The following is a 19446-nucleotide window of genomic DNA, read 5'->3' on the forward strand; positions in this document are numbered from 1 at the left end:
GGCGCGCTCCGGGCTCTGCCTCCCGGGCACTTGCTGGCTCTTAGGAGTTCCTGGGCATCCGCTCCCAACACCCAGTAGTTGGGACTCCCCACGCCGCTAGCGACGGGCGCTCAGACCGCAGTCCCAGAGGGACACGACACTTAGGGACGCCAGCGCGACGGGCCAGAAGATGAAAGGTGAGCTAGCGGCTCTGTAGCTCGGTCTAAGAGGACTGGAGAAGGGGAGAGCTGGGCTGGTTGTCTTTCAGGGCTGTGGACGCGCCAAAAGGACCAGCCTGACTCCGCGTACCTGCGGATGGGTGTCCTCACGCTCCCAGGGGAGGACTGAGACTAGTGATCCCCGAGGAAATGCGGGTCAGCCATCGCTTGGGCGGGAGGTCACCCTGTAAGAGCGTTCCTCGCTCCTTCAGATGCTTGTCTCAAGTCCCACTTCATATTGTGTGTATGGTGTGGAGGTGGCCAGTACAAAGAAGAAAAAAAAAATTGTGGCGGGACTTAGCAGCAGTATTTCGAAGAAAGTGTTGGAGAGATTGTTCCAGGAGAGATTTATCTACATCAAGTCCTAGAAAATACAGTATTGGACCTGGTCCCACTCTAACTGGTAACAAGAAGCATGGCTAACTCTTTTCCTACACGCCCTTCAATGCTGTACTAATGAATAACCTAGATCTAGAAGTCCTTGGCCCATGCTGAATGCAAGTGTTAATTTGTTGAGCCACCTCACTCCCACCTTTGTCTGGTGTTTAAGCCATGAGAAACTTGGTTCAATTGACTCAATTAATTCTTCAGTGTAAGTAAAAATTCACTGTTTAATGATTTGTCAGTGTCATTTTAAATAGTGACTGCCCCAATAGGTGTTAAGTAGGATTCACTTCACTGAAAAGTTTTATTTGGTAATTTCAGATCATTTGACTCTCTGCTAGATTCCTGCATTCCCATAGGTTTCTTGAAGGAAACCCCTGTAGGGGTGGGGCAGAACTGAGGCCACAGATGGGCAACACCAAGGCCAACAATGGTGAACCTCCATAGGAAGAATTGTTGAGAGCCTGTCTTGGGGAGGTGGTTGCAGGTGATCCCATAAATGCCTGTATAGGTGCCCAGTTGTCACTGAAGGGAGAGGTGGACCATCATATGCAGCCATGTCTTAGAGAATACTTTTCTGAAGAATACCTGACAGTGTCATCTAGAATATTCTTTTCTTATCCTGGTTGCCTCTCCTGGCCCACATTCACCAGTATAAATGCTAACCAGCCTTCACACTAGTTCTGTTGCTACTGTGAGGCCTTCCCTGATACCTCAGCCTGCAATAGCCAACCTCTCCCTGCTCTGATTCCTCCAGGTGCCTTTATGCTCTCCACCTCCTATGAGAGCTATTTATGTAGACATCTCATTTCCCTACTGAAGGCATCACCTGTGACTTTTTTGGCACAGTGCTTGCACCTAGAAGTTGCTCTAGAAATAGTTGTAGGCCAGTGTTAAAACATTAAGAATTTTGTTCTACAATGTAAATCTCTACTTTTGAAGAGAGAATATAATTGAAAAGATTTAAAAATGTATAATATTTACCATTAGCACTATCCTTCGCTTAAAATTCCACAGGGGAAATTTTCTTTATATGTGGGAATGTCTTCTGATCATCTTTGGTTCATACCTTGGGAACCAGGTAAGAGGTGAGATTAAGCTGAGGGAATGTTCTTTCAATCATTCTGGAAACACAACTCTTTGAATATGCTCCAGGTTTGACCTGGTGTCGTTTAAAATTTTGTACTGAAGTGGATTGTGGTGCAGCTAGATTCCAATGAACGTGGTTGGTTTTCTTTTTCCATTTGTACCCATTCTTAGTTACTTATGTCTGTGAGCTTTTGTTATATGCTTTTAAAAGTTTATTTACTATGCAGTTTGTTACTTACAACTTTCTAAATGAGCAAAGGAAGATTGAAAAGGAGTGTGCATGGCAGAAGAGTCATCTTAAGCAGAGAACAAGGGATGTTTCCCATGCCTGGGCAAGAGGAAGGAGTTGCACAGATGAAGGTTCCTCTGCCTGTGTGTGTGTGTGTGTGTGTGTGTGTGTGTGTGTGTGCTGGCAGCCCCTGCCTCCCACAGCAGCCTGTATAGGAGAATAGCAGCTCAGTCCTGGCTCCTGCTGCCTCTGCCCTGACTCCTGCTGTGAACAACAACAGCAACCACAAACAGGAACTCAAAGGGAGAATCAGGGAAGAAACCAGAAAAAAACAAACAACTGAAAGTGTGAATTTATTTGATGAAATTATGAATGTGAGAAATGATTAAATAAAAGTGTGAATTTGCTTTCTTCCCCAAATCCAGTTGAGATCTTTGGCATCCAGCTAGTGGGAGTTTGGTTGAAGGGAGGGAAGGCCGGTGATTGCAGAATGTGTTGCTTCTAGAGGAAGCCTGGGAGATATTGATGGGGCTTCCAGAAGCATGCCACCCAATTAATGTGAGGTCTGGGAAGGGGACAGTTGGAGATGAGGAAGTGGGATGTGAGTGGAGAAAGATACGCTTTACCATGGGCCAACTGTGGGCCTGGACAGGAAGACCAAACTCTCTGCAGCGTGTTGTGATCCTCTCTGCTTCCTGGATGCAGAACACAGTCTTCTTGTTCAGTTCTAATTCAGCTGTGTTGTGATTAAATACAACAAACCAGATTGGTAACCTAGCTCTGTACAGCTGCATTGTTCAGTATGATAGCCACTAGCCACATATGGCTATTTAAATTTAAATAAATTAAGATGAATACAATTAGCCATATTTCAAATGCTCAATGGCTACATGTGGCTAGTGGTCACTGTCCTGGACAGTGTAAATGTAGAACATTTCCATTATCTTAGATTCCCTTGAGATTTTTTTTCCAAAGGTTAATGCCTATCAATCTCCAGGCTGAACTGGTTTTTAAACCAAATTTAGTCATAAATTTAGTTTCCTGTTTATCATCCCCTATGGAGTCTCTTCAGATGGAAATGATAGAAATTGATATTGATAACCCTTATGTAGTGCTTCTTATATGCTAAGCACTGTTTCAACTGCTTGACATCTATTAACTATTAATTCTTATGACATTAGGCAGTAAATGGTAGAGATCTCATCCTTTACTTATAGTTCCAAAATTTAAAAAGTCTTCTGAAAACAGGGGCTTTTATAAATTTGTCAACAACATGTGGTCTGAGATGAGGTTATGATAATCTCTTCTTTTCTCACCTGGTGAGAAACTATTCATACATTTTTATCCCAGAAAAAATGGGCATATTTGATTTGCTACAGATTTCACTGGGGATGTCATGTAACAGATGGCATATGTACCCTCTTGCCTTTATAAAATCCCTCAAATTTCTGAATCAGTGGCTTCTCATCTTTGGATGGGGGATGTGGGCTTCCATTATTATGTCCATTTTGAAGATGAGAAAACTGAGGCACTGAAAGGTTAAGTAACTTGCGTTAAGTCATGGCAAGAAAGTGCCAGAGTCAGGACTCAGTCCAAGCAGACTCATAATCTAAATCGAATGACTGGCTGAAACTTAATAGCTTTAACTCAGCTCATTGGAAAGTTTCAGATAAGGCTATGGCTACACTGTTTAGCAGTTGAGGTTTTGAAAGCTGTGGGTAGTTAAGCCACCGTGATAGATGTACTTAGCTATTGTTTAACTTGTCCCTTTCCATCCTGTGCCAACCTCACTTGGTTTTGAGTCATTTACTGTGTAAGAACTGGTAGGAAAAGGTCATTCATTGTGGGTGTTGGTGAAACCATTGTGCCCTTGTTGAAACCTGGGGCATAGGGGGGCTTGTAGACACACTGCCATTTCTGTGGAGGGAAGGGATAGTTTGGTTTTAGTGTAAACCAAGGAGAGCTACAGATGGAGCCATTCTGGTGGCCCACCTGGGTTCTGAGTCCTCCTAGATCAATCTGACTCAGATGGCAGTCTCTCCAGAGGGTCCTACATTCCTCTTTTCTTTTAGGAGGTTGACTGAAAAACTGCAGGACTGTTCTAGGGACAGGAATAGACTTTCTTTTTCACTTTCTTTCTCCATGTAATGGCAGGTCTAGGTAGTCCCTTCTTGGCTTTTTGATCCAAACCAGCATTTGAAGTTCTTGGATGACCCCAGAGTTTCTCCTTGGAGTATGAGAACATGTTCTGGATGCTCTGTCATTTGTGTGTACTTTTTAGCATGGGCTCTGCAGGGTCTTCTCTTGTAGCCAGGGAGCAAGTTTACCTCTGTGTCACAAAAGTAAATAGTTAGATAGGTAGATAAAGAGGCAAGAAAATAGATCCTTTCCCTAGAGCCTCCAGAAGGAACCAGTCCTACCAACCCATTTTACATTTCTGACCTCTAGGACTGTAAGATAACAAATTTGTATTAATTAAACCATGGTTCATGACAATTGTTACAGCAGCCATAGGAATGTAGCATGAAGAGAAAAAGCAAGGCCTCAGGAGTGAATTTAAAGCTATCCCAATAAGAGAACAATAAACCAGCCTTTAGTGGGAACTTTGTCCTGGGTCCCACAGTACTTCATTATGTATGTTGTTACTCCATTATGTATGTTCCCACAGTCACCTTCTGAGGTAGGTGCTGTTGTCTTGGGCTCATAGCAGTGGAGGAACCTGAGACCCTGGGAAGTTAAGTAAATTGCCTAAGATTCCACAACGGGGACATGGGAGAGCTGGGATGTGGGAGAGCACTCTGGCTTTCTTAACTGTGTCCCACAGTGCTCCCAAATGCCCACGTTTCTGATATGCCATTTCTGATATGCCCGACGGTATCAGCCACTGAGTGGTGCCTTCTTGTATGTAAGGAAAAGGCAATGTTTGAATTGGTGAGAAGGGCAATGTTGTTGGTTTTGTCCCCCACCCCTCCCCAAGCTCTGGCTATTGAGATGCTGGTCAGTTCTCGCCATTCCTTTCTCATGCATTCCTTTCTCATGGTCCCCTCTGGCGCGCAGCTGGCTGGGGCGCAGTGCCTGTGGCCTCCGCTCCCACCTCTGCGCCTGCAGCAGAGGACCAGCCTCCCTGCTCACCACAGACCGCTGGCCCTGGCGCCCCGCTGGCTCTGCTTCCCACCTCTGCCTGTTTATTGGATTTGCCTCATTCCTGACTCTCCCCTCCAGCCCTGAATTCCACCTCCTTCTGGCCCCTCGGGTGCTCCGTGCTCCGACTGGAGCTGGTTAGTGTCAGGCTGGGATGGGATCATTTGGCAAAGGCCCTCAGGGGGTGGTGAGCAGGATGGGGAAGCTCTTTTTGCCTTTTCTCCTTGATTGCACTGGTGGGTGGTTATTCTAGCAGGGCTGCTTCTGTCTCTCAAGCACATAATTCTGAGTGATATTGGTTTGGACCAGGGGTTCCAAACTGCGTTCCAGGAGGGCTTGGGGCCTCTGCAGGGTGAGGGAGTTGCTGGATGAAGATCTCAGCCCTTGACTCTGTTCCTACAGAGCAGCCCTGCTGCTTCCATATCTTGGGGCTCTGCCTTAGATTTTGCAGAAAAGCAGATTTCTGTTTAGACACAGAGAGAGGTTTGAGAAGAATTACACCCAAAGTTAAGGCACTATATATGTGACCTTAAAGCCCACAGACTGGATTTTCCCAAATTTCATTTTACAAATTGGGATCCGGAGCCAGGTTACTTGGATTTGTTTATATCTTGGCTCTGATCCTTATGGTTTTTGTGATACTTGGTGGAAAAGCCCTCAACCATATAATGGAAGGGTAATAGCAGTACCTGTCAAATAGGTTGTGAGAATTAGATGAGATAATCCATGTAAAGGGCTTAGAACAGTACTTGACATAAAACAAGAATTCAACCCAAATAGTAGCCACTTCAGTTATTTTTGTTGTTTTGGAGTATCCCAAATGCATGGCAGAAAATCATTTAGTCTCATCTCTCTATGAGGTTTCTTTTGCCGCTAGAGATCTCACTTCGCTTTCCCTGCTGTCTGCCACTTAAATGTTCATTGTCTCTGACCACAGATGACTTTAGGTGCAGTGACACTGAGCCTACTCATGGATGCCTAGTTGTGTCTCTCTGAAGCCTCTGAGAGTTCATTGCCTCCCTCTGGAAACAGGGTCTCTTCTGCTTTAAGGCCCACAAAAACCCCCTTCCCTCCTCTTCCCCCAGCTAATAGGGCCTGGAATGGGCGGGGCACAGTGAAGCTCCAGTCTCCCCCCCCTCTACTTCTGCCCCCAGTTTGGAATATATTACAGGCTTAAAGCCTGTGACACCTTTCCCCTCTGCCCTTAGGACTTAATTTTTGAAAATAAAAGCCCAAAAGACTCACAGGTCCCTTTCCCCACCTGATGTTCCTTCCCTGAGGCAGTGAGCACTGGGCCACTTGCTCAAATGGGGCAAGAGAACTGAGGAGGTACCTGGGGAAACCCAAATATAAACGTGAATGGGAGGCCAACCTTGGCAGAGTTGTTAGTCGGACAGTACTAACTGCCCAGAGTCGTCGTCAGTAATGAGGGATCAAAATCTGTTATTTCTGTTTGGTGGTGGCATTGCTGCTATGGCCCTGTGGCTGTGTGGCTACCTCCATGAAATGTGCTCTACTTGCCGTAATAGTGAAAGGTCTCCTTCAGAGGGGCTGATTGTGGGTGCACCCAAGTCCAGATCTCTTAACAGAACTCAGCGAGCATTTGTGTATTTTTATTGCCTGGTGGAAACAGCTATGTTATAATAATAAAACAGGAGGGCTGCTGTAGTCAGAATTAAAGAAGCAGCAAGGAGAGACTGTTTTGATGACTTCATTTTAGGTTTAAACTATATAATATTACTGACTATGGAAAATCCAGGGAATGGAAAAAAAATCATTTGGGAAAAATACGTGACCAAGTACATGCTATACACGCCTGGGATTAAAATATCATATAACACAGTTTAATTTGGATATCACTGGAGTTGTTTCAAGTTACTGTCATTTCTAAAGAAAGTTTCAATTTGCCTGTTGTTATTCATAACAGGAACTCACATTTCATTGATGAACATATTTTCACCTGTGAAATGTTTGCCTGGAAGAATTGAAGGGATCTCAACTAGCCTGTTTTGTCAATCTCAGAGAGGTGGATAAAATTCACAGAAGTTAAATGCTTTTGGCATGAAATTGTATCTCCCTCCATCACACCCCCCCACCCCCCCTTGCAAGACAGGATGAATTTGGATGACATGACTGAGCTTGAGCTGCTTTGTTAACTGCTGGGGTCTGAGCCCATTCACTTCTCTGCTAGTTGGTCCTTAACCCCCCTTGGTTTACAGTGCTTGAGATTTTTCTCTCAATTGTGGCTTGGACACCATTTTAAAATTCACAGTAGGGACTGGCAGTTGTGATAGAAGTAATGTTCAATTCTTATTGGAATCTAGGAGACAAAGATCTGAACTTTTTGAGCTACATGTGAAAGCTATATACATTTTCAAAATGACTTTCTGGCACTGTCAATGCAACATAGCAGTCAGACAGCCTTGTGTTCTCTGGTGACATCTCTTGGGATTAGGATTTTGACTGCCCTGTGCTGAGAATGGCTCTGACTACTCCAGTGCCAAGTCATGGGACAGTTGACAACAGGTGAAGGGTGTTCCCGTTGCAGGCAGGCAAACCCAGATCAAATTAGTCACAGAGGAGAAGAGAGAGTGTGCTTATTTCTAGCCATGCTGGGCATGTCTAAAGAACTATACCATCTAAGCAGTCAGGTCTAAAATATGTCACCGATTTTAGGAGATCATAGTTTTAAAAATATCTTCAAAACATAATTTCAACAAATAAAATTCTGCACTTTATCTTTTAATTTTAAATGCAAACAGTAGACATTGTTTATGATTTACTAATTTTTGGTTAGATTCTGTGCCATCCAATAATTAGAACTGAGGGCAGGAAAGGAGAGAGGTCCAAGCTTGGCCCTCTCCCAAAGCCTTCTAGCTGCAGAGAGGTAGAATTAGGGCTTTTGTTTGTTCAAACAAAATTGAGATTGTAACATCAATACATCACACACAATTTTAGATTCTGGGTTCCTTGCTTCACATTCCATCATGAAGAGGTGCCCAAGCCAATAAATGTTTCCAAACTTAAATTTCATTAGTTGAATCTTTTTCTTCAAGTGGTTCTATACCGTAGGGCTTGTCTATTTCTTTATTGGATGTTTAGCTCATCCCTGATTTTTTCCCTATCAAAATAACTCACCATTGTTCAGATCCTTAGTTTTTTTTTTTTTTTTTTGAGATGAGGTCTTACTATGTTGCCCAGGCAGGCCTCAAAATCTTGATCTCAAATGATGCCCTGAATCAGTCTTCCAACTACTACGTGCCATCTCCACACCTGGCTTCTAATTCTTTCTTTAGCACAGTGTTCGAGAAGTGAAATTACTAGTTTAAAGGGCACTTTTTTAGAGGCTTCTGATAGGTATTGTCAAAAATGCCCTCCAAAAATGTTCCAATTTGCAGTTCGAATGATACACTAGAGAGGTCTTTACAAGTGGTGTTTCAGTGAGAGATATCAGTTTTTGTGATGCTTTCTTATTTTTCACTTTTGCCAGTTTGATAAGCAAAATTTGTGATTTAATGGTTTGTGCATTTCTTCAAGTCATTTAATGAAAGACATCAATTTGATTTTTCTTGATTTATTACTTATGCTCTATGCCCATTTGTCTTTTCTTTCCTTTTCCTTTCTTTTTTTAAAAATTTATTTTTCAGTTTCCGGTGGACACAACATCTTTATTTCATCTGTATGTGGTGCTGAGGATCGAACCCAGCGCCCCGCGCATGCCAGGCGAGCGCGCTACAGCATGAGCCACATCCCCAGCCCTCCTTTTCCTTTCTTTCATTTAAAATTTAGGATTTCTCTGTTGAATTTAAGATTAATATATAACATCTTTTTATCATATTTTTGGGCAAATTTTTCCTGTTTATGTCTTGTAACTGCTTAAATAATAATTTTCCTATATTATTTATTGAATAATCCTAATTGATTCCTAAGTATATATTGGGTATCCTAGTATCAGTTAAGGTCTAAGGTGTCTGCCCCTTATTTTTCAGTGAGCGCCACACTGTACTATTTATGTTAACCTTGTTACCTGTGTAACTACCTCACAGAGCAAATTCTGTCTCATTGTACATATTCAGATTTTCCTTCTTTCTCCTTGTTTATTCTTGCAAATTAAATTTCAAGACATTTTGTCAAAATCTCCAAAATCCATTGAAATTCTCATTGCGGTTATAATAAACATTTTAATTCTTCCTGAATTAATATATTTACAGTATTTAGTCTTTTCATCCCAATATGTTTCTTGTTTTACTCAATTTATTTTTATCTTTCAGTAATGTTTTGCTAAATTCTTCATATTAATCCTATCTTTCTTACTTTTTTACATGTTTTATATTTTTTACTAAATCAACTTAATTTTATTTTTACTAAAATAAATAGTTTATTTTTACTAAGTCAACTTTATTTTAATTCTTCTGGGTCTTATAGATAGAGAATCATATTATCCACAAATATTAATGATTTCTTTTTAAAATCAGATATGTTTTACAATATTCATAACTAAGGGTGAGGATAATAGACCTTTATTTTATTTCATATTTTAATGGAAATGCTTTTTATATTTACTAGTGAGTATGATGTTAGTTCTTTTGGTTTAAAATAGTTTAAATCACTTTGGGGAAGTGGTTTTATATTCACAACTTTAAAAGATGTGAACAGGAGTTGACTTTTTTTTTTTTTTTTTTGGTACTGGGAATTGAACTTAGGGGAATTCAACCACTGAGCCACATCCCCAGCCTGGCTTTTGCTAAGGTTGGCTTTGAACTTGTGATCCTCCTGCCTCAGTGACCTCCCTGCACACACCCCCCACTTCTCCCACCCAGCCACTGAGATCACAGGTTATGCCACCACGGCCAGCAGGAGTTGAATTTTTATCAAATGTAAAAAAGGTCATCTTTGAGATAATAATATAATTTTTTTCACATTTGACCTACTGCTGTGTATCATGTTAACAAATTTTCTGCCATTTAACCGTTTCTGCAATTCAGTTGTGTTATTTTGTAAAGGAGTTATGTCTCTAAGATAGAAGCATTAATCCAGAACCCATTTAGATTTTACTTTGGAATTAAATAAAAATAGTTCTATTTTAACCATAATCATGACAGGCCCCAATTAAAATTAGCTTGCTGCTCTTGAGTGTGCATAGATTGAATTCCAGGAGACCCCTAGTGCTTTCCTAAGAGTGACAGGAGCAGCTTCAGATGTGGGAAGGAGCTGGGGCCACTTTATGGGGGAGGTAGTCAGGGGAATGAAGTGCACACCATGGATTGGTTAATTGAGGCTTGTCTTCTTCTTGGAAGAAGTACTGGTGTTAAAATCCATTTTTGTCCCCTTACTCCAGATCTGGAACACCTATAAACACCTATAAAAAAATGGAGCAAAAAATATTAACCTATTTTAATGTACCATTATCATTAACATATTCACATAATTGAGAACTTGGGTCTTAATGGATTTTTTAAAAATGTTTTTTAGTTGTAGATGGACACAACACCTTTATTTTATTTGTTTGTTTTTATGTGGTGCCGGGGATCGAACCCAATACCTCACGCATGCTAGACAAGCACTCTACCATTGAGCCACAACCCCAGCCCCCACTTAATGGATTTTAATCAAGTGTAGCCTCTAAATTTGCCTTCCTGTGAGATGAAAATAGAATTACACCTCCCGACACACACAAACTTTTTCTTTCTTTCTTTTTAAAAGGACACTTATTTCTTTGTGCTCTTCACAAGAAAGGCTGAACTGCAGGTCTGCTCTTAGCTGGTTAGTCACCATCCTTGAGACCTGGAGTGTGGACCTCTTTTTCTGGAGCAGCAAACCTGAAAGGCAGCTGGGGCTGCAGCCTTATCTTAGAAGCTGGTAGTCAAATTTAATGTCAAGTTTTAGTTTAGATGAAAGGTTAAAATGAACAAAGTGTTCTTAAGGCATATACAAAGGAAAAGAAAAAAACAGTTATAAAACTTAAGAAAACAATTAAATGGCAAATATTTGGTTTGCAATAGATAGTGGCTATAGTTCCCAGAAGTGACCCAGAGATTTAACAACTCTGTGTCTTTGTGGACAAGATGAGAAGCAGCGCAGCCTAAGTTGGCAGAAGGTGGTTGTTTGCCTTTTCACCTAGCCCTCCTCACATTCTTGCCACTTAATGTCTCCTGCATTCCCTGCCTCCTTATTTTTTTTCTACAATTTTTTTAGTCCATATTTTCTTGTTCACTCACTAGCCATCCATTCAACAGTTAATCGTATGTGTCATGTATCATGCTGACTGATGGGGATTCAGGTAAGCAAGAGCCCACATCTCCTGTGACCCTGAGCTTTACCTGAACCAGATGATAATGCAGGTGAGGACCTGACATTTTCTGTAATTATATAAACAAAATGTTACTAACTCTCTGTTTCTCAGTACTTCAGGTATTTATTTATTTGTAGAAGGGTAATGTAAAGCCTTAAAAAGTGACGGGTCATTTATAAGTTGTACATTTTGACAATATTTTGCTACAGGGGCTTGATTAAAACTCTGTAACTTGACTCATGGGAAAGAGGCTTCTATTGCTGCTACTTGGTGTTTTCCTTAGGAAAACATTTCCACTCTCATTTTTTTCTTTTCTGAAGATATTTCTTTTCATTTTGAGGAATTCTGGAGGTAAGGCTGCTGTGACCAAGGCAGCACATTCCAAGGAATTAGGTTAGAATGTACAAGGAGAGGCAGCAAAGGCTCATATCATGACTAGTTTTTTTGCAGAGCAGAGGCTCAGGGGAAACGTGGGAGAATGCCCAGGGGTGAAGTTGTTTGTTGCCGCGACCCCTCGCCGGCAAGGGAAAACACGACACAGGATTCTTCCTTCAGCAGTTTATTCAGGCCTTGATTCATGTATCATCTTCTAGTGACCCGTCGCCGAGCGCCCAAGCACAGCCTAATAAAGCCTCCAGCATACCAATCTTAAGCTGCCACGTGGACCTTTCTCATAGGGTGGTAAGGGATTGCGTGCCAATTCTCCATATTAGGAGTTGTTTATCACAGGCCACAGTGGAAGCCGGCGCCATCTTCTAATGGCGGCCACGGTCCAACCAGAACGGCTCACCACAGTTTGTATTGAGGAAGAGTTCAGGTTCATCTGGAGTAACTAGTTCACATAAATGCTCTACTATGGATTTATTGCTTTCATTACTCTTTTTGAACTTGAGTACTTGGGTTGGTTCTGTAATAAGGCATTCCTAATTCAACACCTAAGATTTGCCATCAAAGACCTTTTGGTCCAAATACATGAAAATTTCAACTTCCTTACCAAGAAATCTGTCCCCGACCAGCTGTTAAATGGCTTGAGCCAGGAGAGGGAGCTAGAGTGTCCTGGTGCCGAGAGCAGAGTGCAAAAGAGGCAGGGTATGGCATGATGGCCAGGTGGGCGGGGTCTCCTTTGAGGCCTACTCTTTTCTTGTTCAACCCACCTATGTTGGGGTTGCTCAGCTCCTTGTGTTGAGTTGTACTTTGACCACCCACGTTATCAAACTGCTCTGGAGCCCACCCCTCCCTGTGCTGCATAAACTGCTGCTTGCCTAGCATCTCCCTGAAGCTTGTATTCCAAATTGAACTCAATCTTTCCCCAAACCTGCTTCTTCTGTGTTCTCCATTGTAGGGAATCCAGCTTTTACTGATCCACTTTCCAAGGCCAGAAACCTCACCCCTAGTACTGCATGGTTTCTCACCAAGACCCATGGTGGCTTTACCTCCTTTCCTCACCACACCCTGCTGCCTTCCATGTTAATGTTTACCTTTCTCAGTAGAGTGTGCGTTCCATGAAGCCAGGGCCAGGTTGATTGTTCGTTTCTCTCACCTCCAGTCCTCGTACAATATCGAGCCTTCGACCAAGGTTCTCAATAATACATGTTGACTTATTGCACTAGTGGAAATTCCTGTTCGTTCTACCCCCTAAATACCTCTCTAGTAAAGCAGGCCTGGGTTTTATCTAGCTATGCTATATACTGGATGGGCAGCCTTGATTAAACTACAAAAAAATTTTTTTAACATAATTTATGATTTACACATTAAACAAGTTTTAATCTCTTTATATACCAGTTTCGAATCTGTAAAATGGACATAATTATAGTACTACCTTGTAGGGATATGGTGAAGATTAAATGAAATAGAACAAATGGAATTCATTAACACGCAGTATGGTCTATTGTTGCAAAGTTAGGTTTGGGGCTAGAATATGGAAGATCCTCCATACAGATTAAGAATCGTGTGCTTTATGTTTTAGAAAGTCAGTTTTCATCTGTGTGGTAGAAAAAACATGAGCTCTAGAATCCTTAGATGTGTTTAAATGGGACCTTGACCACTTAATAGTGGTGAGGCTTCTCATGAGTTACCTATTCTCAACCTCAGTCTCAGAATCTCTAAAATTGGGTAACAACACCTCCTACCAGGGATTGTTGAAAGATATAAATGAAAAGCATTTAACACTTAAGTTTTTTTTTTAAAGTTACTTTTTTAAAAAATTTTTGTTGTAGATGGACAAATACCTTTATTTTGTTTATTTTTATGTGGTGCCCAGGATCGAACCCAGGGCTCTGAACGTGCTAGGCAAGTGTTCTACTGCTGAGCTACAACCTCAGCCCCTAAAGTTGCTTTCTTTATGCTAATGATAACTCTGGGTTGCACTGGAAAGAGTTCTGTAGTCGGAGCCTTGTTTATGGCTCAGCCTGCTTTAACATTTTTATCAGATACGCGGACCAGGCACAAAGCCATATTTCCCAGATTTGCAGATGACTCAAAGCGGGGGAGACAGCTAATACAATAGGTGACAGAATAGAGGCTCAAAGTGACCTCTACAGACTGGAATTTTGGTCTTTACCCCATGGGCCAACTAGTTGGTGGATCAAAGCAATCAAGGACAGAAAGACCACTTGAAATGATTCCTTAGCCCAGGTGATGTGTGGAAAGGACAGGAAGGGGAGGTGTCAGTGGTAACAGAAAGAAGAACATTTTGGAAAAATCACCAGAAGGTAAACAACTAATTGAATACTTGGGGGTTGAGGATGTGAATAAAGAGGGCTAGATGACTTAGAATTTTCCTTTCTGGGTTCCTGGGCAAAAAGAGGTACCAGTGAATAGGAAGGAGGAAGCCAGGCAGAAGAGCTGAAACGGAGGGAAGGGGGAGGACGGAAGTCTGGCTGTGTGCACGGTGTGTTGGCTGCACCCAAAAGGAAGCTGGAAAGTTAGGACTGTAATGTGGGGGAGAGACTGTGTCTGGAAAGAGGCATTTGGGAGTCATCCATAGAGGTGATAGTTGAAGCTGTGGGTGGGAGGGGATGGGATGGCCAAGGAGTGGCTGCTGCTATTTAGAATCATTAGCATTGTTGGCCCTAACTTGAGATAAGCAGGACAAATAAACCCTTGCCCAAGTGGGAACTAGTTCTGCTGCCTTCCTGGTGCTATTTAACTCATTAAAGGAAAGCTCTGCAGGATGAACAACATATAATAATTTAGGTTAATCCCCATATAGTCCTACTTTCTTTTCTTCTTCTTTTTTTTTTTAGAGAGAGAGAGAGAGAATTTTTTAATATTTATTTTTTAGTATTCGGTGGACAGAACATCTTTATTTTATTTTTATGTGGTGCTGAGGATCGAACCCAGCGCCTCACGCATGCTGGGTGACCGCACTACCGCTTGAGCCACATCCCCAGCCCCCCTACTTTTTTTTAAGACTAATCATGGTTATTCTGTAGGTATTACTATAGTCTTTTTTTCCCCTGTGTGTGTGTGTGTGTGTGTATTTTATTTATTTATTTATTTATTGGTACTGGGGATTGAACTCAGGGGCACCCAACCACTGAGCCACATCCCCAGCCCTGTTTTGTATTTTATTTAGAGAGAGAGTCTCACTGAGTTGCTTAGTGCCTTAACCATTGCTGAGGCTGGTTTTGAACTCACAATCCTTCTGCCTCAGCCTCCCGAGCTCCTGAGATTACAGGCGTGTGCCACCACGCATCGTATTGTTACACACACGTACATCAACATATACTTTTGGGTTTTTTTTTGTGTGTGGTTTTGTTTTGATTTAGATAAATCCTACTATTTTGTTCGATTTATTTTTATTTTTAAAAATGTAACAATATGCTCTGATAATCCTTCCAGGTACCTTTATCTAGATCTAAATCATGAAAACAATAAAATCTGTTTCCTTGGAATTGAATGTGCCATGTTTTATTTACTCATTCACTTATGGGTGGAATATATCTTGTTTCCCACATTTGTGTCTGTCTATCCTGCAGGTATTCATTTCTAGGAAACAGCTGAGCAGGGACTGGGATCTTTTGGTAAACAGCAAGCCAGGAGTTAATAATCTCTCTGAGGCAAAAACACATAGGAAGAAAGCAAGCAGAAAATTCAACTTCTTAACATTACTGATGAGATAGATGCAGGGGAAGGAGACCTTATTCATTTGGGGATGCAGAAGTGGATGAGAGAGACTGAGTCATTTGCCTAGGCCTTGCAGGGAGGAAACATGGTTAGATTATTAAGGCGGACTCTAATGACTGCCCATTAGTACCCTAGACCTATCACCCCCAGAGGTCAACTATTAATATGCCATTGACCTCTTATGACAGGGAATTGCTGTGCTCAACCTAGGCAGGACTTCTTAGTGCCATTAAGCTGAAGGAGCAGAAGTTGTAGGGAGGAAGGGAATTGTGAGTTTACTTAGATGGGGACTTCTGGCTCTCTCCCCATGTCCATACCAAAGCTGAAGGGGTAGATTGATCAGGAGAGAGGTGGATTGGGTTTAAGAACATTTTCTTTCTACAAATATCCACATAAATACCCAAATTCTCATTTGAAAGCTCCTGAGAACACAACCCCTTGTGAGTAGCTGGTATACTATTTCCTTTTTCTTGAGTGCATGGAATTGAGGCAGCTCCAGTGTAAGGCCCACTGGGAAAGAAAACGAAGGGAAACTTCTTCTGTACTTGCTTTATCTCATCTTGATGACATGCTCTCTGTTTCTGTCTTTGTCTCTCTCTGTTTTCCTGCCTTCCTGTTTGAATCATATCATGTCTTTCAAGTAAACTGGGGACATCAATATTTTATGTGAACCACCAGGGCTCCAATTTCCCTCTTCTTCATTTCTGCTGCCTTCTCTTGGGGGTTCAGAGAAGGTTCCACTTGGGACTAATCTGCAGGGAGTCCAGCTGGTTTTCCCTTCACCTGGCAGGAGCTCTGCCAGGCTGTGGAGAAAGTTGCACTATCCAGAGGCTGCCTGGGCTCAGCTTCCCCAGCAATTTGGAGTCATTGACATAACCAGTGTTCTCACGTGTGAGACAAGTTTGGCTGGGACTCTCTTCCCGCCATGCTATTCCTCTTCAGCCCCCTAAGTCTGGATCTTCCCTACCCAAGTCCTCCCTGCTCGCACGCAGCTCAGCGAAGTCACACTTCACTTTTTAGTTTCCGGGTTCTATTCCAGCCAAGCTAGACTCACCCTCTGGGCTGCTGGATGAAGCTTATGGTCCCACAGCCTCTACCTGTGTGTGTCTGAAGTAGCCTGCAGGAGAGTGGCTGCTGCCTGCTTCTCAGGGTGCATCTCCCAGTCCCTTGCCCTACCCTGCCTCCACCTCATAGCCCCCATGACTCCAGCAGGAAATGTCCAGTGCCTTTCATTACTTGGCGCTCCCTGAACACCATGTGTGGACTTTCCATCCCGTGCTACTCGCTCTTCCCCATCCTGTTACTTTAAATTTAGTTGAGGCATCAGTCACTCTAGAAAGCCTAGTCTTGACAACCCCTAGGCCAGATTCACCTCATGAAGTTGGAGTTCCCAGTTTAGTGTCTGTCTCTTCCACTCCACTGTGACAGCCTCTGTCATGTCTCTCTTTTTAGGACTGAGCCTGGGACCTGGAAAATACCAGATACTCAACTTGTGCTTTTGGACCCAGCTAACCTAGAGCAGGGGGCACCTTTGTGGTTCTTCCCCTAGGTTTGCCCTCCTGGAAGATCCCTAACTTTGTAAGCACCATCTTGTCACCTGAGCCCTTGCATGAGAAAATTCCCCGAGAGGCCTCACCTTGTAGTAATTGGTTGTATGCTGTTCTGATGACTGGCAGGGTGGAGCACCTTCTTTCTGGATTTTAAACAGTGGTCAGTCTAGAGGAGTGGAGAAGTGAGGAGGAGGCGTACCACTGTGCCAAGGTCACAGTAGAGGGCCTTGAGGTGTGAGGGTTGTGAACTGCCCTTCCCTCCTAAGTACAATGACCCCACCACATATTTGGCCTGTTTCCTTTTACAAAGCACCATCACATACCTGATCTCATTTGATCTCTCCTACAAATCACCTTGTGAGGTAGAAAGGACTGATTTATACAGAGTGCAAGAAATGAGGCTGATTCATTTGTTTATTCTATAAAGATTTATTGAGTTCTTACTAGGTTTCAGGTGCCTTGAAAACAGAGTACAAAACCAGCACATACCCAGCTCTCAGGAAATTCTGGTTCTGATCAGTAGAGACAAATAAGTAACCAGGGTACAAACACAGGGTCAGTATAATTTCCAGTCATGACATGTGCTAGGAAGACAAACCAGCAGGGGACTGTAACAGGAAGTCATGGGTATCTGGGAAGAGGAGCTGCTTCGGAGCCGGTGAAGCCTCTCTGAGAAGATGGCATTTGAACTTAAATCAGAAAGGTGAGACAGAGTGGCCCAGGTGATGCCTGAGGGATTTATTGAAGGTCGCAGGATGGAGCTGCCACTGGAACCCTGAAGAACCCTCTTTGCTCCGCATGTTCTGGGCTGTTCTCTTACCTCTTTACCATGTTCATGGACACCTGTGAGCTAAGTCAGAGACAAGACATTGATTTATTTATTTAACTCTCTGTGCAATGCCTTGAGAACTCTTACAAGCATGGCCTCTGTCCCTTCAGCTCGCGTATGTATAAACAGCCCCCAAATGGAAAAGGATTCACCCAGTGACCAATTTGGCTTCACCTTTTGTCTTACAGTAGTTCATTTCTCAGAGGATACTTGAGAATTAAATGTTACCTCTTTCTAGGTCAGCTGAGGGACCGTCAGTGACACCTTCCTCAAGGCAACTAAAAAGTTAGTTCACATTTTAAGAATCCTGGGGAAATATGCATAACTTAAAAGGTAATGTTTTAACCATTCAAAAGTACAGTCAGTGGCATTAAGCACATTCACATTGTCTGGCAGCCATCACTGCCATTCATCTCCCTAATCCTTCATCACCCTGTATGGCAACTCTGTACCCATTAAACAATAGCTCCATGGCATTTTTTCCCCCCAAAGCTCTAAAGGAATCATTATAATGAGGAACAAATGCCATTTTACCAATGCCTCTTCCCTGATGGGTGGAGCCTTGCTGTGCTGAGGGCAATATCTCAGGGTAATCTGGAGACATGTAGCCAGAACCAGCTGGTGGTGATGGTGATGGGGTAGGGGAGAATATGTGTCTGTTAAAAATGTACTTCTCCCTTCCCTGTCCTGAGTCAGAATCTCTGGGGTTCCACCCAAGCAAGGGTAGCCTTACCAAGTCCCCTACAGGATTCTGCTGCTGATGTAAATGTGAGGATGACTGGTTTCAGCCTCATGGGAAGAATATAAGAGGAGGTGATGAGCCAGGTGATGAGGTAGTAGCTCACAGGAAAGGGTGAAGTAATTCACAGAAAAGGCTTGCTATGGGGAGGCAGCTGCCTGGATTTGAATTTCTATTTTAGCCTCAGCAGTGGTTAATTATGACTCTTAATTTGGTTAAGCTCTCTAAACCTCAGCTTTCTTATCTCCAATTTGGATATTGTGATACTGGTATGTTGCTGTGAAGATTATAGAAGATCACACCATGAGATGCTCAGTGTGATGCCTCCTAAGAAGTAAGACACAGGTCTTGGCTGAGTATCCAGGCAGTGGGCTGATGCCTGAGACTGCTGTGCACACCAGGTTAGGATTTCTGGAGGCGTTCATAGGTAGAGTGAATCAAACTGGACTATTTCCAAACTGCTTTGCCTTCAGCTGTCACCCCATCACAGGAAAGCAACCTAGGTTGTTAGTCTAGAAAAAATATATAAGTCTGTACTAACTGAGAGAGTAGAATGCCTTTCTTGAAAAATCTTTTAGCAATGGATTTAAGGGAAGTTCCTGAAAGTGATTAATAGTAGTGCATGCACTGCTTAGCTATAGGAAATAATAAAGAAATGAGGCTCTGGTAGCTGGGCCTGATGTCTCATATCTGTAATCCCAGCACCTCAGGAGGCTGAGGCAGGAGGATCGTGAGTTCAAAGCCAGCCTCAGCAAAAGTGAGGCACTAAGCAACTCAGTGAGACCCTGTCTTAAATAAAATACAAAATAGGGCTGGGGATGTGGCTCTGTGGTTCAATCCCCAGTACTCCCCCCCCCCCCCCCCCCCC

General features: G+C 42.7%; 1 protein-coding gene across 4 annotated transcripts in view; it reads left to right on the plus strand.

Annotated features, from left to right (window-relative positions):
• Plce1 (phospholipase C epsilon 1) overlaps positions 1 to 19446 on the plus strand; it is a 371015-nt gene that overhangs the window by 75358 nt on the left and 276211 nt on the right. For 3 of the 4 annotated variants that reach the window (XM_015500030.2, XM_048801774.1, XM_048801775.1), the window contains exon 1: positions 7 to 176. The exons of the other annotated variant lie outside the window; for it this stretch is intronic. The gene's annotated coding sequence lies outside the window, so the exon portion shown is untranslated. Of the gene's footprint in view, positions 1 to 6; positions 177 to 19446 lie in introns of those variants that run through there. 4 annotated transcript variants of the gene reach the window in all.

The sequence above is a fragment of the Marmota marmota genome, unplaced genomic scaffold (assembly GCF_001458135.2).
Source record: "Marmota marmota marmota unplaced genomic scaffold, marMar, whole genome shotgun sequence".
Lineage (NCBI taxonomy): Eukaryota > Metazoa > Chordata > Mammalia > Rodentia > Sciuridae > Marmota > Marmota marmota.